The sequence below is a fragment of the Hyperolius riggenbachi genome, chromosome 7 (assembly GCF_040937935.1).
Source record: "Hyperolius riggenbachi isolate aHypRig1 chromosome 7, aHypRig1.pri, whole genome shotgun sequence".
In the NCBI taxonomy this organism is placed as follows: domain Eukaryota; kingdom Metazoa; phylum Chordata; class Amphibia; order Anura; family Hyperoliidae; genus Hyperolius; species Hyperolius riggenbachi.
The window spans coordinates 317,378,303-317,404,611 of record NC_090652.1 but is presented as its reverse complement, the minus strand read 5'-3'; positions in this window follow the sequence as shown (position 1 = coordinate 317,404,611).

Genomic DNA, 26,309 nt, shown 5'->3' with positions numbered 1-26,309 from the left:
ATCTGCACCGCCCCCTCCAGCAGGTGTAGCTCTAGAAGGGCGCAGGCTCCACCCCCACAGCTGGCCCCGCCCAGTACCACTATACACAGTAGCGCTGCAAGTGTAATCACTACAGCTGTATTCCTCATCCTCCGCCCCGCCCCCCTGTTCTCTGCCCCGCCCCCTGCCCTCCCCAGCTTGTCAGGATGATCAGGTTGGGGCAGACGGAGTGACCAGTGGTGACCCCGGGGTAACTGGCCTCAGGAGACTGCGAGTGGGGGAGGGGGACCTTTACCTGCGTTCCGTCAATCTTACGGAAATGAGTCGACCTTGGTACACACCATGCAATTTTCCGTCAGATAGACTGGTCAAATCGATTATTTCCGACAAGTCTGATCTGATTACCGATTGTTTTCCTAGTTGATAGTCTGATCCCTTTGATACAAAATCAATCAGGAAAACGATCGGATCTGTCGGAAAAAACAATCGGTTCGACTGTCTGACGGGAAATTGTATGGTTTGTATTATGCTGGGAATACGCAAATTTTTTTTCAGCCGCTTTACTGTCTGATTGATTTTGAAATCAATTTTCCGATCGATTTTTATCTTTTCTTATCAATTTCCATTCACTTCTATGAGAAATCGATCAGAAAAACATAAAAAAAATGGGATTGGACAAGTCGGAAATTATCTATCGAACCATCTATCTGCCAAAATATCTAATGGTGTATTCCCAGCATAAGAGCCCTTTTCCACTAGTAGGCACGCCCGTTTTGCTGATCACTTCAGCACCGCGATTAACATGTAAACGCAGTGCTGTAGCTCCACTGTCCCGATTAGATTGTTTCCTAATCGCAGTCGCCGACCTGCTGCTTTTTTTGGTGCGTTTTTGCGCCTAAACTTTGTATCGCCGTGCAGGACAATCGCACAGCAAAATCGTGGCAGTGGAAATAGAAGGAAAAACAGTCACATCGCAGCGTGATCGCGCTTCCTACTGGAAATGGGACGTTAGGAAGGGTCCACACTTGTTATTGGGGAAAACTGAGCGTTTTTCTGCATGTGTATTTTTTCCGTTTGAATTCGCATTCGTGTGAATTCTCACACGCAGTTTTTGATCACAGTCAATGGTAAATTACATGGGTTGTGCAAATTTCTGCTGCAAGAAGTAAGGTTCTTTTCACACGCGCACAAATTAGGCTCTATTCACAATCATTTTCCGCATGCGGAGATGCACTTTGCGGTGAATTTCCAACTGAAATAAGACCAGCTTGACATTCACAACATTTTACACATGATAATTTATCGCATGCGTAAAATTGTATGCATTAAAAGTCCGCAAAAGTCACTAATTCCCATAACAAAAATCGAAATTCACAAAGAAAAAGGGGCGCATTATTTCTGACTTAACTACCGATTTTATATCACCTACTAGTACTTGGTGATATATTTCCCTTCCCATTGACTTCAATGTATTCTGGAGCCTTGAGCGCTGTGTTTGCTGGACTTTAATATTTTTTTTTTTGACAAGTCTTTTTATGCCACTTTTTTTTCCATGTGTTTGTAATTACGCACGTTTCCAGAATTTTTGTACGCATTGTTGCCGCATGCGGAAAACATGCAGAAAATTTTTAGAAACCCGAAACACACCATTTTGGGTATTCCTGTGGGGGAGTTTGTCCAAGCGCAAAAGAATTGTCATTTTTGGAGGAATCCCACAAAGTCAGGTGCCGCCTTAGAGATAAGGGGATATCCAAAATGGGTTGTCAAATGGTACAAAAGATGAGCAGTACGCTGGGGAACGAGGTAAGTGGGTCGCAGCCATGCTATAGTGGACAGGACAAGCCCACCTTTGTTGTCTCTTGTAGTGCAGAATATGGCTGCATGATCGAGATTGTCAAGAAACACCTTCTTGTTCTGGAAGCAGATATTGAATTGCGATTGTAAACAATTATACAGCAGGGAATACGTTTCTCCAGCAGACGGACCCCAACCTTGGGCAGTCTTTTGTCTCTTATGGCTCATACACACGGGGTACAGCTGTCACCGCAACCACGTGGCACGCGCGTGTTGCGGCGATAGCTCGCCCGTGTGTATGATGCGCGTGCCCCAAACCGTCGCCCGTCGGAGCTGTCGCTAGGCGATTGACATGTTCAATCGCCGGCTACAGCTGTCGCCGCAACTGTCGCGTGTATGCGGACTAGCGACAGGAAACACAATGCAAGTGAATGGAGCATACGGGCGGGAGATGCTCCATTCACAGACAGCTTCCGCCGCATCTCTGCCTTTCTGGCGAGACGTGTGGATAGCTATCGCCGCCTGTCGCTCCCTGGTCCCTTGTAGCCATGCAACGGGGGACAATTGTCCCCCGTGTGGATGTAGCTTAAGTTTGTTCATGTCCTGTAATGTTGCCTCCACACTTGGCTGTATTTGGTTGGCTCTTCTAGAGCCCGGTACACACCTTTAACTTTGATTGGCCAATCTCTGACCAATTTTACCACCTACATGTAGTCAGAAAGCTTACCTACACAATCTGCTCCAAATGCAATATCTGCTGACCCTCATACTACATGGAGATGGTAAAACTGGCCACTCATTGGCCAATCAAAATTGAAGGTGTTCCAGGCTCACGTGGATGACCACCTGCAGATACGGTATTGTGTACTTCATGTTAAATCCCAATATGTAACCTCACATTCCAAAGGTCACACATATCCAGCCATAGCTGTAATGCCAGGATTGTGTATATTTGGTAACCTGTGTGTCTTCTCTTCAGTATGTGAGTCATACTTGTAGACCCCTTAGATTGTGTAGAACAGAGCATTATTTGGCCTCCTCATGGCTCACGACATTTCACACCTTGCTAAAGAACCGTAGGATTACACCCCCCTAGTGACCAGGCTATTTTTTTACAATTTAGGCCACTGCAGCTTTATGGCCTTGCTGCAGGGCCGTACAACCTAGCACACAAGTGATTCCATAGAACCTTGCCGGCAAGGCTGGATTTGTACCTTGTAGCGCCCAAGGTCCGCTGTTACCCCCTCCCCCCCCCCCCCCCCCATTTCTGTCCAACACCCTGACTAGTGATCACTGGTGAGAATGGGCCCCCCCCTACAATGTGCTGCTCTGCCCCCCATTTGACAAAGAAGCAGCGCATGCTCTGTCCACTTGCAGAATCTGTCCACTCCACTCAGTGTAATTTTGCGCTCCTGCCTGGATGCACAGCAGCCGATAACGTTCTGGGCATGCATACTTCAGAAATGACGTGTATGAGCAGCACTTGTCAAGTACGCATACCCATAACTCGCCCAGCCTCGGCTGCTGTGCACATCCAGGCAGGAGCAGGAAATTACAGGGAGCATGAGAGGACAGAGCATATACCCATACCACTCCCGGCCTCAACTGCTGTGCACATCCAGGCAGGAGCAGGAAATTACAGGGAGCAGGAGAGGACAGAGCATGCATACCCATAACACTCCGGCCTCAGCTGCTGTGCACATCCAGGCAGGAGGGGAAATTACTGGGAGCAGGAGAGGACAGAGCATGCATTCCCATAACACTCCCGGCCTCAGCTGCTGTGCACATCCAGGCAGGAGGGGAAATTACTGGGAGCAGGAGAGGACAGAGCATGCATTCCCATAACACTCCCGGCCTCAGCTGCTGTGCACATCCAGGCAGGAGCAGGAAATTACAGTGAGCATGAGAGGACAGAGCATGCATTCCCATAACACTCCGGCCTCAGCTGCTGTGCACATCCTGCCAGGAGCAGGAAATTACAGGGAGCAGGAGAGGACAGAGCATGCATTCCCATAACACTCCCGGCCTCAGCTGCTGTGCACATCCAGGCAGGAGCAGGAAATTACAGGGAGCATGAGAGGACAGAGCATGCATTCCCATAACACTCCCGGCCTCAGCTGCTGTGCACATGTAGGCAGGAGCAGGAAATTACTGGGAGCAGGAGAGGACAGAGCATGCATTCCCATAACACTCCCGGCCTCAGCTGCTGTGCACATCCAGGCAGGAGGGGAAATTACTGGGAGCAGGAGAGGACAGAGCATGCATTCCCATAACACTCCGGCCTCAGCTGCTGTGCACATCCTGCCAGGAGCAGGAAATTACAGGGAGCAGGAGAGGACAGAGCATACATTCCCATAACACTCCCGGCCTCAGCTGCTGTGCACATCCAGGCAGGAGCAGGAAATTACAGGGAGCAGGAGAGGACAGAGCATGCATACCCATAACACTCCCAGCCTCAGCTGCTGTGCACATCCAGGCAGGAGCAGGAAATTACAGGGAGCAGGAGAGGACAGAGCATACATTCCCATAACACTCCCGGCCTCAGCTGCTGTGCACATCCTGCCAGGAGCAGGAAATTACAGGGAGCAGGAGAGGACAGAGCATGCATACCCATAACACTCCCAGCCTCGGCTGCTGTGCACATCCAGACAGGAGCAGGAAATTACAGGGAGCAGGAGAGGACAGAGCATGCATACCCATAACACTCCCGGCCTCAGCTGCTGTGCACATCCAGGCAGGAGCAGGAAATTACAGGGAGCAGGAGAGGACAGAGCATGCATACCCATAACACTCCCGGCCTCGGCTGCTGTGCACATCCAGGCAGGAGGGGAAATTACTGGGAGCAGGAGAGGACAGAGCATGCATTCCCATAACACTCCCGGCCTCAGCTGCTGTGCACATCCAGGCAGGAGCAGGAAATTACAGGGAGCAGGAGAGGACAGAGCATGCGTACCCATAACACTCCGGCCTCGGCTGCTGTGCACATCCAGGCAGGAGCAGGAAATTACAGGGAGCAGGAGGACAGAGCATACATTCCCATAACACTCCCGGCCTCAGCTGCTGTGCACATCCAGGCAGGAGCAGGAAATTACAGGGAGCAGGAGAGGACACAGCATGCATACCCCTAACACTCCCGGCCTCGGCTGCTGTGCACATCCAGGCAGGAGCAGGAAATTACAGGGAGCAGGAGAGGACAGAGCATGCGTACCCATAACACTCCCGGCCTCGGCTGCTGTGCACATCCAGGCAGGAGCAGGAAATTACAGGGAGCAGGAGAGGACAGAGCATGCATACCCATAACACTCCCGGCCTCGGCTGCTGTGCACATCCAGGCAGGAGCAGGAAATTACAGGGAGCAGGAGGACAGAGCATGCATACCCATAACACTCCCGGCCTCGGCTGCTGTGCACATCCAGGCAGGAGCAGGAAATTACAGGGAGCAGGAGAGGACAGAGCATGCATACCCATAACACTCCCGGCCTCGGCTGCTGTGCACATCCAGGCAGGAGCAGGAAATTACAGGGAGCATGAGAGGACAGAGCATGCATACCCATAACACTCCCGGCCTCGGCTGCTGTGCACATCCAGGCAGGAGCAGGAAATTACAGGGAGCAGGAGAGGACAGAGCATGCATACCCATAACACTCCGGCCTTGGCTGCTGTGCACATCCAGACAGGAGCAGGAAATTACAGGGAGCAGGAGAGGACAGAGCATGCATACCCATAACACTCCCAGCCTCGGCTGCTGTGCACATCCAGGCAGGAGCAGGAAATAACAGGGAGCATGAGAGGCCAGAGCATGCATACCCATAACACTCCCGGCCTCGGCTGCTGTGCATATCCAGACAGGAGCAGGAAATTACAGGGAGCAGGAGAGGACAGAGCATGCATACCCATAACACTCCCGGCCTCGGCTGCTGTGCACATCCAGGCAGGAGCAGGAAATTACAGGGAGCAGGAGAGGACAGAGCATGCATACCCATAACACTCCCAGCCTCGGCTGCTGTGCACATCCAGGCAGGAGCAGGAAATTACAGGGAGCAGGAGAGGACAGAGCATGCATACCCATAACACTCCCGGCCTCGGCTGCTGTGCACATCCAGGCAGGAGCAGGAAATTACAGGGAGCAGGAGAGGACAGAGCATGCATACCCATAACACTCCGGCCTTGGCTGCTGTGCACATCCAGACAGGAGGGGAAATTACAGGGAGCAGGAGGACAGAGCATGCATACTCATAACACTCCCGGCCTCGGCTGCTGTGCACATCCAGGCAGGAGCAGGAAATTACAGGGAGCAGGAGAGGACAGAGCATGCGTACCCATAACACTCCCGGCCTCAGCTGCTGTGCACATCCAGGCAGGAGCAGGAAATTACAGGGAGCAGGACGACAGAGCATGCATACCCATAACACTCTCGGCCTCAACTGCTGTGCACATCCAGACAGGAGCAGGAAATTACAGGGAGCAGGAGAGGACAGAGCATGCATACCCATAACACTCCCGGCCTCGGCTGCTTTGCACATCCAGGCAGGAGCAGGAAATTACAGGGAGCATGAGAGGACAGAGCATGCATACCCATAACACTCCGGCCTCAGCTGCTGTGCACATCCAGGCAGGAGCAGGAAATTACAGGGAGCATGAGAGGACAGAGCATGCATACCCATAACACTCCGGCCTCAGCTGCTGTGCACATCCAGGCAGGAGCAGGAAATTACAGGGAGCAGGAGAGGACAGAGCATGCATACCCATAACACTCCCGTCCTCGGCTGCTGTGCACATCCAGGCAGGAGCAGGAAATTACAGGGAGCATGAGAGGACAGAGCATGCATACCCATAACACTCCCGGCCTCGGCTGCTGTGCACATCCAGGCAGGAGCAGGAAATTACAGGGAGCATGAGAGGACAGAGCATGCATACCCATAACACTCCTGGCCTCTGCTGCTGTGCACATCCAGGCAGGAGCAGGAAATTACAGGGAGCAGGAGAGGACAGAGCATGCATACCCATAACACTCCCGGCCTCGGCTGCTGTGCACATCCAGGCAGGAGCAGGAAATTACAGGGAGCAGGAGAGGACAGAGCATGCATACCCATAACACTCCCAGCCTCGCCTGCTGTGCACATCCAGGCAGGAGCAGGAAATTACAGGGAGCAGGAGAGGACAGAGCATGCATACCCATAACACTCCCGGCCTCAGCTGCTGTGCACATCCAGGCAGGAGCAGGAAATTACAGGGAGCAGGAGAGGACAGAGCATGCATACCCATAACACTCCCAGCCTCGGCTGCTGTGCACATCCAGGCAGGAGCAGGAAATTACAGGGAGCAGGAGAGGACAGAGCATGCATATCCATAACACTCCCGGCCTCAGCTGCTGTGCACATCCAGACAGGAGCAGGAAATTACAGGGAGCAGAAGAGGACAGAGCATGCATACCCATAACACTCCCAGCCTCGGCTGCTGTGCACATCCAGGCAGGAGCAGGAAATTACAGGGAACATGAGAGGACAGAGCATGCATACCCATAACACTCCCGGCCTCAGCTGCTGTGCACATCCAGACAGGAGCAGGAAATTACAGGGAGCAGGAGAGGACAGAGCATGCATACCCATAACACTCCCGGCCTCGGCTGCTGTGCACATCCAGGCAGGAGCAGGAAATTACAGGGAGCAGGAGAGGACAGAGCATGCATACCCATAACACTCCCAGCCTCGGCTGCTGTGCACATCCAGGCAGGAGCAGGAAATTACAGGGAGCAGGAGAGGACAGAGCATGCATACCCATAACACTCCCGGCCTCGGCTGCTGTGCACATCCAGGCAGGAGCAGGAAATTACAGGGAGCAGGAGAGGACAGAGCATGCATACCCATAACACTCCGGCCTTGGCTGCTGTGCACATCCAGACAGGAGCAGGAAATTACAGGGAGCAGGAGAGGACAGAGCATGCATACCCATAACACTCCCGGCCTCGGCTGCTGTGCACATCCAGGCAGGAGCAGGAAATTACAGGGAGCATGAGAGGACAGAGCATGCATACCCATAACACTCCGGCCTCAGCTGCTGTGCACATCCAGGCAGGAGCAGGAAATTACAGGGAGCATGAGAGGACAGAGCATGCATACCCATAACACTCCGGCCTCAGCTGCTGTGCACATCCAGGCAGGAGCAGGAAATTACAGGGAGCAGGAGAGGACAGAGCATGCATACCCATAACACTCCCAGCCTCGGCTGCTGTGCACATCCAGGCAGGAGCAGGAAATAACAGGGAGCATGAGAGGCCAGAGCATGCATACCCATAACACTCCCAGCCTCGGCTGCTGTGCACATCCAGGCAGGAGCAGGAAATTACAGGGAGCAGGAGAGGCCAGAGCATGCATACCCATAACACTCCGGCCTCAGCTGCTGTGCACATCCAGGCAGGAGCAGGAAATTACAGGGAGCATGAGAGGACAGAGCATGCATACCCATAACACTCCCAGCCTCAGCTGCTGTGCACATCCAGGCAGGAGCAGGAAATTACAGGGAGCATGAGAGGACAGAGCATGCGTACCCATAATTCTCCCGGCCTCGGCTGCTGTGCACATCCAGGCAGGAGCAGGAAATTACAGGGAGCAGGAGAGGACAGAGCATGCATACCCATAACACTCCCAGCCTCGCCTGCTGTGCACATCCAGGCAGGAGCAGGAAATTACAGGGAGCAGGAGAGGACAGAGCATGCATACCCATAACACTCCCGGCCTCGGCTGCTGTGCACATCCAGGCAGGAGCAGGAAATTACAGGGAGCAGGAGAGGCCAGAGCATGCATACCCATAACACTCCCGGCCTCAGCTGCTGTGCACATGTAGGCAGGAGCAGGAAATTACAGGGAGCAGGAGAGGACAGAGCATGCGTACCCATAACACTCTGGCCTCAGCTGCTGTGCACATCCAGGCAGGAGCAGGAAATTACAGGGAGCAGGAGAGGACAGAGCATGCATACCCATAACACTCTGGCCTCAGCTGCTGTGCACATCCAGGCAGGAGCAGGAAATTACAGGGAGCAGGAGAGGACAGAGCATGCATACCCATAACACTCCCGGCCTCAGCTGCTGTGCACATGTAGGCAGGAGCAGGAAATTACAGGGAGCAGGAGAGGACAGAGCATGCGTACCCATAACACTCCCGGCCTCAGCTGCTGTGCACATCCAGGCAGGAGCAGGAAATTACAGGGAGCAGGAGAGGACAGAGCATGCATACCCATAACACTCTGGCCTCAGCTGCTGTGCACATCCAGGCAGGAGCAGGAAATTACAGGGAGCATGAGAGGACAGAGCATGCATACCCATAACACTCCCAGCCTCAGCTGCTGTGCACATCCAGGCAGGAGCAGGAAATTACAGGGAGCAGGAGAGGACAGAGCATGCATACCCATAACACTCCCGGCCTCAGCTGCTGTGCACATGTAGGCAGGAGCAGGAAATTACAGGGAGCATGAGAGGACAGAGCATGCATACCCATAACACTCCCGGCCTCAGCTGCTGTGCACATCCAGGCAGGAGCAGGAAATTACAGGGAGCAGGAGAGGACAGAGCATGCATACCCATAACCCCCCCCGGCCTCAGCTGCTGTGCACATCTAGGCAGGAGCAGGAAATTACAGTGAGCAGGAGAGGACAGAGCATGCATACCCATAACACTCCCGGCCTCGGCTGCTGTGCACATCTAGGCAGGAGCAGGAAATTACAGGGAGCAGGAGAGGCCAGAGCATGCATACCCATAACACTCCCGGCCTCAGCTGCTGTGCACATCCAGGCAGGAGCAGGAAATTACAGGGAGCATGAGAGGACAGAGCATATACCCATAACACTCCCGGCCTCAACTGCTGTGCACATCCAGGCAGGAGCAGGAAATTACAGGGAGCATGAGAGGACAGAGCATATACCCATAACACTCCCGGCCTCAGCTGCTGTGCACATCCAGGCAGGAGCAGGAAATTACAGGGAGCAGGAGAGGACAGAGCATGCATACCCATAACACTCCGGCCTCAGCTGCTGTGCACATCCAGGCAGGAGGGGAAATTACAGGGAGCATGAGAGGACAGAGCATACATTCCCATAACACTCCCGGCCTCGGCTGCTGTGCACATCCAGGCAGGAGCAGGAAATTACAGGGAGCAGGAGAGGACAGAGCATGCATACCCATAACACTCCCGGCCTCAGCTGCTGTGCACATCTAGGCAGGAGCAGGAAATTACAGGGAGCAGGAGAGGACAGAGCATGCATACCCATAACACTCCCGGCCTCGGCTGCTGTGCACATCCAGGCAGGAGCAGGAAATTACAGGGAGCAGGAGAGGACAGAGCATGCATACCCATAACACTCCCGGCCTCGGGTGCTGTGCACATCTAGGCAGGAGCAGGAAATTACAGGGAGCAGGAGAGGACAGAGCATGCATACCCATAACACTCCCAGCCTCAGCTGCTGTGCACATCCAGGCAGGAGCAGGAAATTACAGGGAGCAGGAGAGGACAGAGCATGCATGCCCATAACACTCCCGGCCTCAGCTGCTGTGCACATCCAGGCAGGAGCAGGAAATTACAGGGAGCAGGAGAGGACAGAGCATGCATACCCATAACACTCCGGCCTCAGCTGCTGTGCACATCCAGGCAGGAGCAGGAAATTACAGGGAGCAGGAGAGGACAGAGCATGCATACCCATAACACTCCGGCCTCGGCTGCTGTGCACATCCAGGCAGGAGCAGGAAATTACAGGGAGCATGAGAGGACAGAGCATGCATACCCATAACACTCCCAGCCTCCGCTGCTGTGCACATCCAGGCAGGAGCAGGAAATTACAGGGAGCAGGAGAGGACAGAGCATGCATACCCCTAACACTCCCGGCCTCGGCTGCTGTGCACTTCCAGGCAGGAGCAGGAAATTACAGGGAGCAGGAGAGGACAGAGCATGCGTACCCATAACACTCCCGGCCTCGGCTGCTGTGCACATCCAGGCAGGAGCAGGAAATTACAGGGAGCAGGAGGACAGAGCATGCATACCCATAACACTCCCGGCCTCGGCTGCTGTGCACATTCAGGCAGGAGCAGGAAATTACAGGGAGCATGAGAGGACAGAGCATGCATACCCATAACACTCCCGGCCTCAGCTGCTGTGCACATCCAGGCAGGAGCAGGAAATTACAGGGAGCATGAGAGGACAGAGCATGCATACCCATAACACTCTGGCCTCAGCTGCTGTGCACATCCTGCCAGGAGCAGGAAATTACAGGGAGCATGAGAGGACAGAGCATGCATACCCATAACACTCTGGCCTCAGCTGCTGTGCACATCCTGCCAGGAGCAGGAAATTACAGGGAGCATGAGAGGACAGAGCATGCATACCCATAACACTCCCGGCCTCGGCTGCTGTGCACATCCAGGCAGGAGCAGGAAATTACAGGGAGCATGAGAGGACAGAGCATGCATACCCATAACACTCCCGGCCTCGGCTGCTGTGCACATCCAGGCAGGAGCAGGAAATTACAGGGAGCAGGAGAGGACAGAGCATGCATACCCATAACACTCCCAGCCTCAGCTGCTGTGCACATCCAGGCAGGAGCAGGAAATTACAGGGAGCAGGAGAGGACAGAGCATGCATACCCATAACACTCCCGGCCTCGGCTGCTGTGCACATTCAGGCAGGAGCAGGAAATTACAGGGAGCATGAGAGGACAGAGCATGCATACCCATAACACTCCCAGCCTCGGCTGCTGTGCACATCCAGGCAGGAGCAGGAAATTACAGGGAGCAGGAGAGGACAGAGCATGCATACCCACAACACTCCCGGCCTCGGCTGCTGTGCACATTCAGGCAGGAGCAGGAAATTACAGGGAGCATGAGAGGACAGAGCATGCATACCCATAACACTCCCGGCCTCGGCTGCTGTGCACATCCAGGCAGGAGCAGGAAATTACAGGGAGCAGGAGGACAGAGCATGCATACCCATAACACTCCTGGCCTCTGCTGCTGTGCACATCCAGGCAGGAGCAGGAAATTACAGGGAGCAGGAGAGGACAGAGCATGCATACCCATAACACTCCCGGCCTCGGCTGCTGTGCACATCCAGGCAGGAGCAGGAAATTACAGGGAGCAGGAGAGGACAGAGCATGCATACCCATAACACTCCCGGCCTCAGCTGCTGTGCACATGTAGGCAGGAGCAGGAAATTACAGGGAGCATGAGAGGACAGAGCATGCATACCCATAACACTCCCAGCCTCGGCTGCTGTGCACATCCAGGCAGGAGCAGGAAATTACAGGGAGCAGGAGAGGACAGAGCATGCATACCCACAACACTCCCGGCCTCGGCTGCTGTGCACATTCAGGCAGGAGCAGGAAATTACAGGGAGCATGAGAGGACAGAGCATGCATACCCATAACACTCCCGGCCTCGGCTGCTGTGCACATCCAGGCAGGAGCAGGAAATTACAGGGAGCAGGAGGACAGAGCATGCATACCCATAACACTCCTGGCCTCTGCTGCTGTGCACATCCAGGCAGGAGCAGGAAATTACAGGGAGCAGGAGAGGACAGAGCATGCATACCCATAACACTCCCGGCCTCGGCTGCTGTGCACATCCAGGCAGGAGCAGGAAATTACAGGGAGCAGGAGAGGACAGAGCATGCATACCCATAACACTCCCGGCCTCGGCTGCTGTGCACATCCAGGCAGGAGCAGGAAATTACAGGGAGCAGGAGGACAGAGCATGCATATCCATAACACTCCCGGCCTCAGCTGCTGTGCACATCCAGGCAGGAGCAGGAAATTACAGGGAGCAGGAGAGGACAGAGCATGCATACCCATAACACTCCCGGCCTCGGCTGCGGTGCACATCCAGGCAGGAGCAGGAAATTACAGGGAGCAGGAGAGGACAGAGCATGCATACCCATAACACTCCGGCCTTGGCTGCTGTGCACATCCAGGCAGGAGCAGGAAATTACAGGGAGCAGGAGAGGACAGAGCATGCATACCCATAACACTCCCAGCCTCGGCTGCTGTGCACATCCAGGCAGGAGCAGGAAATTACAGGGAGCAGGAGAGGACAGAGCATGCATACCCATAACACTCCGGCCTCGGCTGCTGTGCACATCCAGGCAGGAGCAGGAAATTACAGGGAGTGCGAGAGGACAGAGCATGCATACCCATAACACTCCCAGCCTCAGCTGCTGTGCACATCCAGGCAGGAGCAGGAAATTACAGGGAGCAGGAGAGGACAGAGCATGCATACCCATAACACTCCCGGCCTCGGCTGCTGTGCACATCCAGGCAGGAGCAGGAAATTACAGGGAGCAGGAGAGGACAGAGCATGCATACCCATAACACTCCCGGCCTCAGCTGCTGTGCACATCCAGGCAGGAGCAGGAAATTACAGGGAGCATGAGAGGACAGAGCATGCATACCCATAACACTCCCGGCCTCAGCTGCTGTGCACATCCAGGCAGGAGCAGGAAATTACAGGGAGCAGGAGAGGACAGAGCATGCATACCCATAACACTCCCGGCCTCGGCTGCTGTGCACATCCAGGCAGGAGCAGGAAATTACAGGGAGCATGAGAGGACAGAGCATGCGTACCCATAACTCTCCCGACCTCGGCTGCTGTGCACATCCAGGCAGGAGCAGGAAATTACAGGGAGCATGAGAGGACAGAGCATATACCCATAACACTCCCAGCCTCAGCTGCTGTGCACATCCAGGCAGGAGCAGGAAATTACAGGGAGCATGAGAGGACAGAGCATATACCCATAACACTCCCAGCCTCAGCTGCTGTGCACATCCAGGCAGGAGCAGGAAATTACAGGGAGCATGAGAGGACAGAGCATGCGTACCCATAACTCTCCCGATCTCGGCTGCTGTGCACATCCAGGCAGGAGCAGGAAATTACAGGGAGCATGAGAGGACAGAGCATATACCCATAACACTCCCAGCCTCAGCTGCTGTGCACATCCAGGCAGGAGCAGGAAATTACAGGGAGCATGAGAGGACAGAGCATGCATACCCATAACACTCCTGGCCTCAGCTGCTGTGCACATCCAGGCAGGAGCAGGAAATTACAGGGAGCAGGAGAGGACAGAGCATGCATACCCATAACACTCCCGGCCTCGGCTGCTGTGCACATCTAGGCAGGAGCAGGAAATTACAGGGAGCAGGAGAGGACAGAGCATGCATACCCATAACACTCCCGGCCTCGGCTGCTGTGCACATCCAGGCAGGAGCAGGAAATTACAGGGAGCATGAGAGGACAGAGCATATACCCATAACACTCCCGGCCTCAACTGCTGTGCACATCCAGGCAGGAGCAGGAAATTACAGGGAGCATGAGAGGACAGAGCATGCATACCCATAACACTCCCGGCCTCGGCTGCTGTGCACATCCAGGCAGGAGCAGGAAATTACAGGGAGCATGAGAGGACAGAGCATGCATACCCATAACACTCCCGGCCTCAGCTGCTGTGCACATCCAGGCAGGAGCAGGAAATTACAGGGAGCATGAGAGGACAGAGCATATACCCATAACACTCCCGGCCTCAGCTGCTGTGCACATCCAGGCAGGAGCAGGAAATTACAGGGAGCAGGAGAGGACAGAGCATGCATACCCATAACACTCCCGGCCTCGGCTGCTGTGCACATCCAGGCAGGAGCAGGAAATTACAGGGAGCAGGAGAGGACAGAGCATGCATACCCATAACACTCCCGGCCTCGGCTGCTGTGCACATCCAGGCAGGAGCAGGAAATTACAGGGAGCATGAGAGGACAGAGCATGCATACCCATAACACCCCCGGCCTCAGCTGCTGTGCACATCCAGGCAGGAGCAGGAAATTACAGGGAGCAGGAGAGGACAGAGCATGCATACCCATAACACTCCCGTCCTCGGCTGCTGTGCACATCCAGGCAGGAGCAGGAAATTACAGGGAGCATGAGAGGACAGAGCATGCATACCCATAACACTCCCAGCCTCCGCTGCTGTGCACATCCAGGCAGGAGCAGGAAATTACAGGGAGCATGAGAGGACAGAGCATGCATACCCATAACACTCCCAGCCTCGGCTGCTGTGCACATCCAGGCAGGAGCAGGAAATTACAGGGAGCAGGAGAGGACAGAGCATGCATACCCATAACACTCCGGCCTCAGCTGCTGTGCACATCCAGGCAGGAGCAGGAAATTACAGGGAGCATGAGAGGACAGAGCATGCATACCCATAACACTCCCGGCCTCGGCTGCTGTGCACATCCAGGCAGGAGCAGGAAATTACAGGGAGCAGGAGAGGACAGAGCATGCATACCCATAACACTCCCAGCCTCAGCTGTTGTGCACATCCAGGCAGGAGCAGGAAATTACAGGGAGCAGGAGAGGACAGAGCATGCATACCCATAACACTCCCAGCCTCAGCTGCTGTGCACATCCAGGCAGGAGCAGGAAATTACAGGGAGCAGGAGAGGACAGAGCATGCATACCCATAACACTCCTGGCCTCTGCTGCTGTGCACATCCAGGCAGGAGCAGGAAATTACAGGGAGCAGGAGAGGACAGAGCATGCATACCCATAACACTCCCGGCCTCGGCTGCTGTGCACATCCAGGCAGGAGCAGGAAATTACAGGGAGCAGGAGAGGACAGAGCATGCATACCCATAACACTTCCGGCCTCAGCTGCTGTGCACATCCAGGCAGGAGCAGGAAATTACAGGGAGCAGGAGAGGACAGAGCATGCATACCCATAACACTCCCGGCCTCAGCTGCTGTGCACATCCAGGCAGGAGCAGGAAATTACAGGGAGCAGGAGAGGACAGAGCATGCATACCCATAACACTCCCGGCCTCAGCTGCTGTGCACATCCAGGCAGGAGCAGGAAATTACAGGGAGCAGGAGAGGACAGAGCATGCATACCCATAACACTCCCGGCCTCAGCTGTTGTGCACATCCAGGCAGGAGCAGGAAATTACAGGGAGCATGAGAGGACAGAGCATGCATACCCATAACACTCCCGGCCTCGGCTGCTGTGCACATCCAGGCAGGAGCAGGAAATTACAGGGAGCATGAGAGGACAGAGCATGCATACCCATAACACTCCCGGCCTCGGCTGCTGTGCACATCCAGGCAGGAGCAGGAAATTACAGGGAGCAGGAGAGGACAGAGCATGCATACCCATAACACTCCCAGCCTCAGCTGCTGTGCACATCCAGGCAGGAGCAGGAAATTACAGGGAGTGCGAGAGGACAGAGCATGCATACCCATAACACTCCGGCCTCAGCTGCTGTGCACATCCAGGCAGGAGCACAGCTGAGGCACATCCAGGCAGGAGCAGGAAATTACAGGGAGCAGGAGAGGACAGAGCATGCATACCCATAACACTCCCGGCCTCAGCTGCTGTGCACATCCAGGCAGGAGCAGGAAATTACAGGGAGCAGGAGAGGACAGAGCATGCATACCCATAACACTCCCGGCCTCGGCTGCTGTGCACATCCAGGCAGGAGCAGATAATTACAGGGAGCAGGAGAGGACAGAGCATGCATACCCATAACACTCCCAGCCTCGGCTGCTGTGCACATCCAGGCAGGAGCAGGAAATTACAGGGAGCAGGAGAGGACAGAGCATGCATACCCATAACACTCCGGCCTCAGCTGCTGTGCACATCCAGGCAGGAGCAGGAAATTACAGGGAGCAGGAGAGGACAGAGCATGCATACCCATAACACTCCCGGCCTCAGCTGCTGTGCACATGTAGGCAGGAGCAGGAAATTACAGGGAGCAGGAGAGGACAGAGCATGCATACCCATAATACTCCCAGCCTCAGCTGCTGTGCACATCCAGGCAGGAGCAGGAAATTACAGGGAGCAGGAGAGGACAGAGCATGCATACCCATAACACTCCCGGCCTCGGCTGCTGTGCACATCCAGGCAGGAGCAGGAAATTACAGGGAGCAGGAGAGGACAGAGCATGCATACCCATAACACTCCTGGCCTCAGCTGCTGTGCACATCCAGGCAGGAGGGGAAATTACAGGGAGCAGGAGGACAGAGCATGCATACCCATAACACCCCCGGCCTCGGCTGCTGTGCACATCCAGGCAGGAGCAGGAAATTACAGGGAGCATGAGAGGACAGAGCATGCATACCCATAACACTCCCAGCCTCGGCTGCTGTGCACATCCAGGGAGGAGCAGGAAATTACAGGGAGCAGGAGAGGACAGAGCATGCATACCCATAACACTCCGGCCTCAGCTGCTGTGCACATCCAGGCAGGAGCAGGAAATTACAGGGAGCAGGAGAGGACAGAGCATGCATACCCATAACACTCCCGGCCTCAGCTGCTGTGCACATCCAGGCAGGAGGGGAAATTACAGGGAGCAGGAGAGGACAGAGCATGCATACCCATAACACTCCCGGCCTCGGCTGCTGTGCACATCCAGACAGGAGCAGGAAATTACAGGGAGCAGGAGAGGACAGAGCATGCATACCCATAACACCCCCGGCCTCGGCTGCTGTGCACATCCAGGCAGGAGCAGGAAATTACAGGGAGTGCGAGAGGACAGAGCATGCATACCCATAACACCCCCGGCCTCGGCTGCTGTGCACATCCAGGCAGGAGCAGGAAATTACAGGGAGTGCGAGAGGACAGAGCATGCATACCCATAACACTCCCGGCCTCGGCTGCTGTGCACATCCAGACAGGAGCAGGAAATTACAGGGAGCAGGAGAGGACAGAGCATGCATACCCATAACACTCCCGGCCTCGGCTGCTGTGCACATCCAGGCAGGAGCAGGAAATTACAGGGAGCAGGAGAGGACAGAGCATGCATACCCATAACACTCCCAGCCTCGGCTGCTGTGCACATCCAGGCAGGAGCAGGAAATTACAGGGAGCAGGAGAGGACAGAGCATGCATACCCATAACACTCCCGGCCTCAGCTGCTGTGCACATCCAGGCAGGAGGGGAAATTACAGGGAGCAGGAGAGGACAGAGCATGCATACCCATAACACTCCGGCCTCAGCTGCTGTGCACATCCAGGCAGGAGCAGGAAATTACAGGGAGCAGGAGAGGACAGAGCATGCATACCCATAACACTCCCGGCCTCGGCTGTTGTGCACATCCAGGCAGGAGCAGGAAATTACAGGGAGTGCGAGAGGACAGAGCATGCATACCCATAACACTCCCGGCCTCGGCTGCTGTGCACATCCAGGCAGGAGCAGGAAATTACAGGGAGCAGGAGAGGACAGAGCATGCATACCCATAACACTCCCGGCCTCGGCTGCTGTGCACATCCAGGCAGGAGCAGGAAATTACAGGGAGTGCGAGAGGACAGAGCATGCATACCCATAACACTCCCGGCCTCGGCTGCTGTGCACATCCAGGCAGGAGCAGGAAATTACAGGGAGTGCGAGAGGACAGTACACTTATGTGTTTATACATAGCTCTAATTGTTGGCCTTACAATGACAGATGTGGCATAATTAATAAAATGTATAACAGAGAAAAGAAAAAAAAAAAAAAAAAAAAAAATGTATAACAGAGTGCAAGCTATGAAATCAATAACACATTCCAAGACCCAAAAAGGTGAGAGAGACGTGACCTTGTGAACTCACCATCCAAAACCGAGAACAGGTAAGTAGAAAACATCCTTTTAAGACCCCTTTCATCTGAATGACATTTATTTATATTTGCTAAACAATCTACGGCATGTATCTCCCTCTGAGGTTGAATGTAAATATAGCTGTGTGCCCAGCACCATGTTTAGCACCCGGGGCTTCTCAGTAGCACATATTAATTATGTGGTTCTTTGCTCGTCAGACTCTGCAATGATTTGAGAAGGAAGGGTCGAAATGCCTGTGCGTTATCATCATGCAGACCTGTTTTTTAATGATGTTATTTTAATCTGAGAGCTATAAATAAACTTGAAGTTTGGTGGTGCGGACCTTCGGTGATTGTTGAAGATTCCCTGTGACTCCAGGGGTGGTCCCCGCACATCAGATCGATTGGTGCACCCCTGGCACTTCTCACAGTAGCTTGTATGTCCAGCATACAGAGGACGAGATCATCAGTTTATCACACACCAGGAAGTAAGGGAGATGCAGGGATTGGGAACTCCGGATTTCTGACAGCAAAGTAGGGCAGCTACGCTGCAGGCCAGGAGAAATGATTTAATTTGATACGTGACCTCCTATCTCTCCAAGTCCTGCCACCCGTCTGATCTTAGCACTGAAGACCATTCTAACATTCTTGCCATGCTTGCAGGCGAGGGGGGCCCTCTGGACTTTCCATTTTGGGACTCGCCCGTTTGAATGCCAGGTAGGACATTGCTCTAACTACTTAGAAGTCAATTTCTTACCTCCTCCTCTGTTTATCTCTGTTACCGTAGTTGGAGGCCACTGTTCATCACATTGGTGTTTGCTTTTTTATGTGCTACTAATGTGCTCCTCTATGTGGGCATGTTTTTTAATTGTATGATTTTATTTGCACTCTGTTTTTTAGCCACAGATAGATCTGGTTTGGTGAACCCTTGTTCCAGCACTACTTCACATTTTCTGCTGGATAGAACGACCTGCAGATATGGCCCAGTGCACACCGAGCGGTTTTAGCAGCGATCCGCCAACCGCATCCGCCTGTGAAAACGCTTGGCTAATGTATCTCAATGGGATGGTGCACACCAGCAGTTTGAGGTTTTTAGCAAACTGCAAATATTCCTCCTGCTGCACGTTTGCGGTTTGCAGAAGAAAAGCGTTTCTGCCTCCAATGTAAAGAGAACGGTTTTCCAGGCGTTTTTGTTAAAGAAGCTGTTCAGTAATGCTGGGAATACACGGGACGATCCGGCTGCCGATTAGCCGCCGGATCGACCCCAGCCGCGTCCCCGCTCGTCCGCACGTGGATCAATTACCGCTCGTCCCCGCCGGCGCTTCCTTCTTAGCGCTCGATTCCCTGCCATTGTCCGTCGGCGCGGGTCGAGCGGCTTGATCGGGCCAGCTGAATATTATCAACTGGCCGGATCACCTAGTCGATACACGGTACAGAAACCTACCGTGTATCACCAGCATAACAGCTTTTAATGTAACAATATATGAAATCTGCTACACAAAAACGCTCCCAAAAACGCTAGGCATGTTTAGAAAACCTCTATAAACATGCCTAGAATCGCTCTGAAATCTGCTCCAAAAACCGCTAGCGTTTTAAGGATCTGCTAGCGGTTTTGGTGTGCACTGGGCCTATGAGACACAGAAACAGAGCCACCCTATTAGTTATCACCGCCAGTATTCTGGGAAGTAAAAATGTCACGTTGCCCCCCCCTGTAGTGTAGAGTCCTAGGTGCGTGCCTAGCTTGCCTGTATAATGCATAAGCAGCTCTGCCCAACACAGCTGATGAACAATTCCTTGAAGACAGGCTCGGCTGCCCAGCACACCCCGGATAAGCCAAGTAAACATTTGCTCAGTGAACAGGACTTTCACGCCTCAGTAATGATAGTGTTGGACTTTGTGTACTCCTATCCTAAATCACCCAAACACATCTCCACCCAAACTGCAAAGTTCAGCTCAGGGTGGAGCACAAGTTACACAGAATGACCCGGTCTAAACACAGTGCTTTCCTGGTGCTGCAACCTCTGCCTAACTTACTGACTCCGCCTAACGTAACCCGCGCTCTGTGACTCCACCCAACGTAACCTGCGCTCTGTGACTCCACCCAACGTAACCTGCGCTCTGTGACTCCGCCTAACGTAACCTACGCTCTGTGACTCCGCCTAACGTAACCTACGCTCTGCGACTCCGCCTAATGTAACCTGCTCTCTGTGACTCCGCCTAATGTAACCTGCGCTCTGTAACTCCGCCTAATGTAACCCGCGCTCTGTGACTCCGCCTAATGTAACCTGCGCTCTATGGCTCCGCCTAATGTAACCCGCGCTCTGTGACTCCGCCTAATGTAACCCGCTGTGTGACTCCGCCTAATGTAACCCGCTGTGTGACTCCGCCTAACGTAACATGCTCTCTGTGACTCCGCCTAACGTAACCCGCGCTTTGTGACTCCGCCTAATGTAACCCGCTCTCTGTGACTCCACCTAATGTAACCCGCTCTCTGTGACTCCGCCTAATGTAACCCGCGCTCTATGACTCCGCCTAATGTAACCCGCGCTCTATGGCTCCACCTAATGTAACCTGCTCTCTGTGACTCCGCCTAATGTAACACGCGCTCTATGACTCCGCCTAATGTAACCCGCGCTCTATGGCTCCGCCTAATGTAACCCGCGCTCTGTGACTCCGCCAAATGTAACCCGCTGTGTGACTCCGCCTAACGTAACCCGCTCTCTGTGACTCCGCCTAACGTAACCCACGCTCTGTGGCTCCGCCTAACGTAACCCACGCTCTGTGGCTCCGCCTAACGTAACCCACGCTCTGTGGCTCCGCCTAACGTAACCCACGCTCTGTGACTCCGCCTAACGTAACCCGCACTCTGTGACTCCGCCTAATGTAACCCGCGCTCTGTGACTCCGCCTAATGCAACCCGTTCTCTGTGACTCCGCCTAATGTAACCCGCGCTCTGTGACTCCGCCTAATGCAACCCATTCTCTGTGACTCCGCCTAATGTAACCCGCTCTCTGTGACTCCGCCTAACGTAACCTGCACTCTGTGACTCCGTCTAACGTAACCTGCGCTCTGTGACTCCGCCTAATGTAACCCGCGCTCTATGGCTCCGCCTAATGTAACCCGCGCTCTGTGACTCCGCCTAATGTAACCCGCTCTCTGTGACTCCGCCTAACGTAACCCACGCTCTGTGACTGCGCCTAACGTAACCCGCGCTCTGTGACTCCGCCTAATGTAACCCGCTCTCTGTGACTCCGCCTAACGTAACCCGCTCTCTGTGACTCCGCCTAACGTAACCCGCTCTCTGTGACTCCGCCTAACGTAACCCACGCTCTGTGACTCCGCCTAACGTAACCCACGCTCTGTGACTCCGCCTAACGTAACCCGCGCTCTGACTCCGCCTAACGTAACCTGCTCTCTGTGACTCCGCCTAATGTAACCCGCACTCTGTGACTCCGCCTAATGTAACCCGCGCTCTGTGACTCCGCCTAATGCAACCAGTTCTCTGTGACTCCGCCTAATGTAACCCGCGCTCTGTGACTCCGCCTAATGTAACCCGCGCTCTGTGACTTCGCCTAATGTAACCCGCTCTCTGTGACTCCGCCTAATGTAACCCGCGCTCTGTGACTCCGCCTAATGTAACCTGCTCTCTGTGACTCCGTCTAATGTAACCCGCGCTCTGTGACTCCGCCTAATGTAACCCGCTCTCTGTGACTCTGCCTAATGTAATCTGCTCTCTGTGACTCCGCCTAATGTAACCCGCGCTCTGTGACTCCGCCTAAAGTAACCTGCTCTCGGTGACTCCGCCTAATGTAACCTGCTCTCAGTGACTCCGCCTAATGTAATCTGCTCTCGGTGATTCCGCCTAAAGTAACCCGCTCTCTGTGACTCCGCCTAATGTAATCTGCTCTCTGTGACTCCGCCTAATGTAACCCGCGCTCTGTGACTCCGCCTAATGTAACCCGCGCTCTGTGACTCCGCCTAACATAACCCGCTCTCTGTGACTCCGCCTAACATAACCTGCTCTCTGTGACTCCGCCTAATGTAACCTGCGCTCTGTGACTCCGCCTAATGTAACCGGCTCTCTGTGACTCCGCCTAATGTAACCCGCTCTCTGTGACTCCGCCTAATTTAACCCGCTCTCTGTGACTCCGCCTAATGCAATCTGCACTCTGTGACTCCGCCTAACTTAACCTGATCTCTGTGATTCCGCCTAACGTAACTGCTCTCTGTGACTCCGCCTAACGTAACCTGCTCTCTGTGACTCCGCCTAACGTAACCCGCTCTCTGTGACTCCGCCTAATGCAACCTGCTCTCTGTGACTCCGCCTAACGTAACCCGCGCTCTTTGACTCCGCCTAATGTAACCTGCACTCTGACTCCGCCTAACGTAACCTGCACACTGTGACTCAGCCTCACGTAACCTGCACTCTGTGACTCCGCCTAAAGTAACCTGCTCTCTGTGACTCCGCCTAAAGTAACCTGCTCTCAGTGACTCCGCCTAACGTAACCTGCTCTCTGTGACTCCGCCTAATGCAACAGCTTTCTGTGACTTCTCTCTGTGACTCCGCCTAAAGTAACTCACTCTCTGTGACTCCGCCTAATGTAACCCACGCTCTGTGACTCCGCCTAACATAACCCGCTCTCTGTGACTCCACCTAATGTAACCTGCTCTGTGACTCCGCCTAAAGTAACCTGCTCTCGGTGACTCCGCCTAATGTAACCTGCTCTCTGTCACTACGCCTAATGTAACCCGCTCTCTGTGACTCCGCCTAATTTAACCTGCTCTCTGTGACTCCGCCTAATGTAACCCGCTCTCTGTGACTCCGCCTAATGTAACCCGCTCTCTGTGACTCCGCCTAATTTAACCCGCTCTCTGTGACTCCGCCTAACGTAACCCGATCTCTGTGATTCCGCCTAACGTAACTGCTCTCTGTGACTCCGCCTAACGTAACCTGCTCTCTGTGACTCCGCCTAACGTAACCTGCTCTCTTTGACTCCGCCTAACATAACCCGCTCTCTGTGACTCCGCCGAACGTACCGAACGTAACCCGCGCTATGTGACTCCGCCAAACGTAACCTGCGCTCTTTGACTCCGCCTAATGTAACCTGCTCTTTGTGACTCCGCCTAATGTAACCCGGACTCTGACCCCGCATAACATAACCTGCACACTGTGACTCCGCCTACAGTAACCTGCTCTCGGTGACTCCGCCTAACATAGCCTGCTCTCTGTGACTCCGCCTAATGTAACCTGCTCTGTGTCACTATGCCTAATGTAACCTGCTCTCTGTGACTCCGCCTAACGTAACTGCTCTCTGTGACTTCTCTCTGTGACTCCGCCTAATGTAACCCGCTCTGTGACTCCGCCTAATGTAACCCGCGCTCTGTGACTCCGCCTAATGTAACCTGCTCGCTGTGACTCTGCCTAATGTAACCTGCTCTCTGTGACTCCGCCTAATGTAACCTGCTCTTTGTGACTCCGCCTAACGCGACCTGCTCTCTGTGACTCCGCCTAACGTAACCCGCGCTCTGTGACTCCGCCTAATGTAACCCGCGCTGTGACTCCGCCTAATGTAACCCGTGCTCTGTGACTCCGCGTAATGTAACCCGCGCTCTGTGACTCCGCCTAATGTAACCCGCGCTCTGTGACTCCACCTAATGTAACCCGCACTCTGACCCCGCGTAACGTAACCTGCACACTGACTCCACCTAACGTAACCTGCTCTCTGTGACTCCGCCTAACGTAATCTACTCTCTGTGACTCCGCCTAAAGTAACCTGCTCTCGGTGACTCCGCCTAAAGTAACCTGCTCTCTGTGACTCCGCCTAAAGTAACCTGCTCTCGGTGACTCCGCCTAACGTAGCCTGCTCTCTGTGATTTTGCCTAATGTAACCTGCTCTCTGTGACTCCGCCTAACGTAACTGCTCTCTGTGACTTCTCTCTGTGACTCCGCCTAATGTAACCCGCTCTGTGACTACGCCTAATGTAACCCGCGCTGTGACTCCGCCTAATGTAACCTGATCTCTGTGACTCCGCCTAATGTAACCTGCTCTCTGTGACTCCGCCTAATGTAACCTGCTCTTTGTGACTCCGCCTAATGTAACTCGCACTCTGTGACTCCGCCTAATGTAACCCGTTCTCTGTGACTCCGCCTAATTTAACCCGCTCTCTGTGACTTCGCCTAAGGTAACCTGCTCTCTGTGACTTCGCCTAAGGTAACCTGCTCTCTGTGACTCCGCCTAACGTAATCTGCTCTCGGTGACTCCGCCTAAAGAAACCTGCTCTCGGTGACTCCGCCTAACGAAGACTGCTCTCTGTGACTCCGCCTAATGTAACCTGCTCTCTGTCACTACGCCTAACGTAACCCGCGCTTTGTGAATCCGCCTAATGTAACCCGCGCTTTGTGACTCCACCTAATGTAACCCGCACTCTGACCCCGCATAATGTAATCTGCACACTGTGACTCCGCCTAACGTAACCTGCTCTCTGTGACTCCGCCTAATGTAATCTGCTCTCTGTGACTCCGCCTAAAGTAATCTGCTCTCTGTGACTCTGCCTAACGTAGCCTGCTCTCTGTGACTCCGCCTAATGTAACCTGCTCTCTGTCACTATGCCTAATGTAACCTGCTCTCTGTGACTCCGCCTAACGTAACTGCTCTCTGTGACTCCGCCTAATGTAACCCGCTCTGTGACTCCGCCTAATGTAACCCGCGCTCTGTGACTCCACCTAATGTAACCTGCTCTCTGTGACTCCGCCTAACATAACCTGCTCTTTGTGACTCCGCCTAACGCAACCTGCTCTCTGTGACTCCACCTAACGTAACCCGCGCTCTGTGACTCCGCCTAATGTAACCCGAGCTGTGACTCCGCCTAATGTAACCCGCGCTCTGTGACTCCGCCTAATGTAACCCGTGCTCTGTGACTCCGCCTAATGTAACCCGCACTCTGACCCCGCATAACGTAACCTGCACACTGACTCCGCCTAACGTAACCTGCTCTCTGTGACTCCGCCTAATGTAACCCGCTGTGACTCCGCCTAATGTAACCCGCGCTCTGTGACTCCACCTAATGTAACCTGCTCTCTGTGACTCCGCCTAATGTAACCTGCTCTCTGTGACTCCGCCTAATGTAACCTGCTCTTTGTGACTCCGCCTAATGTAACTCACACTCTGTGACTCCGCCTAATGTAACCTGCTCTCTGTGACTCCGCCTAACGTAACTGCTCTCTGTGACTCCGCCTAATGTAACCCGCGCTCTGTGACTCCACCTAATGTAACCTGCTCTCTGTGACTCCGCCTAACGTAACTGCTCTCTGTGACTTCTCTCTGTGACTCCGCCTAATGTAACCCGCTCTGTGACTCCGCCTAATGTAACCCGCGCTCTGTGACTCGGCCTAATGTAACCTGCTCTCTGTGACTCGGCCTAATTTAACCTGCTCTCTGTGACTCCGCCTAAGGTAATCTGCTCTCTGTGACTCCGCCTAACATAATCTGCTCTCTGTGACTCCACCTAAAGTAACCTGCTCTCGGTGACTCCGCCTAACGTAGCCTGCTCTCTGTGACTCCACCTAAAGTAACCTGCTTTCTGTCACTCCGCCTAATGTAACCTGCTCTCTGTGACTCCGCCTAATGTAACCTGCTCTCTGTGACTCCGCCTAATGTAACCTGCTCTCTGTGACTCCGCCTAATGTAAATGGTCTCGGGGAGTCCAGAAAGGAGTGTATTGCAGTATTAGAGTTTGGTGGTGTCGGAGGTTGGGTAGGAGTGAATTCTGCTGATGTTGCAGAGATGGAAGAGGCAAGACCTGGAGACGTCCTGGATGTGGAGGGTGAATGAAGGAGAGTGCTGAGTCGGGGGTGACACCCAGGCAGCGGAGTCTGAGGGATGGAGCAGATGGACATGTTTACAACACTAGAGATGTCGGGGAGAGGGCTCCCTTCAGAATTACAT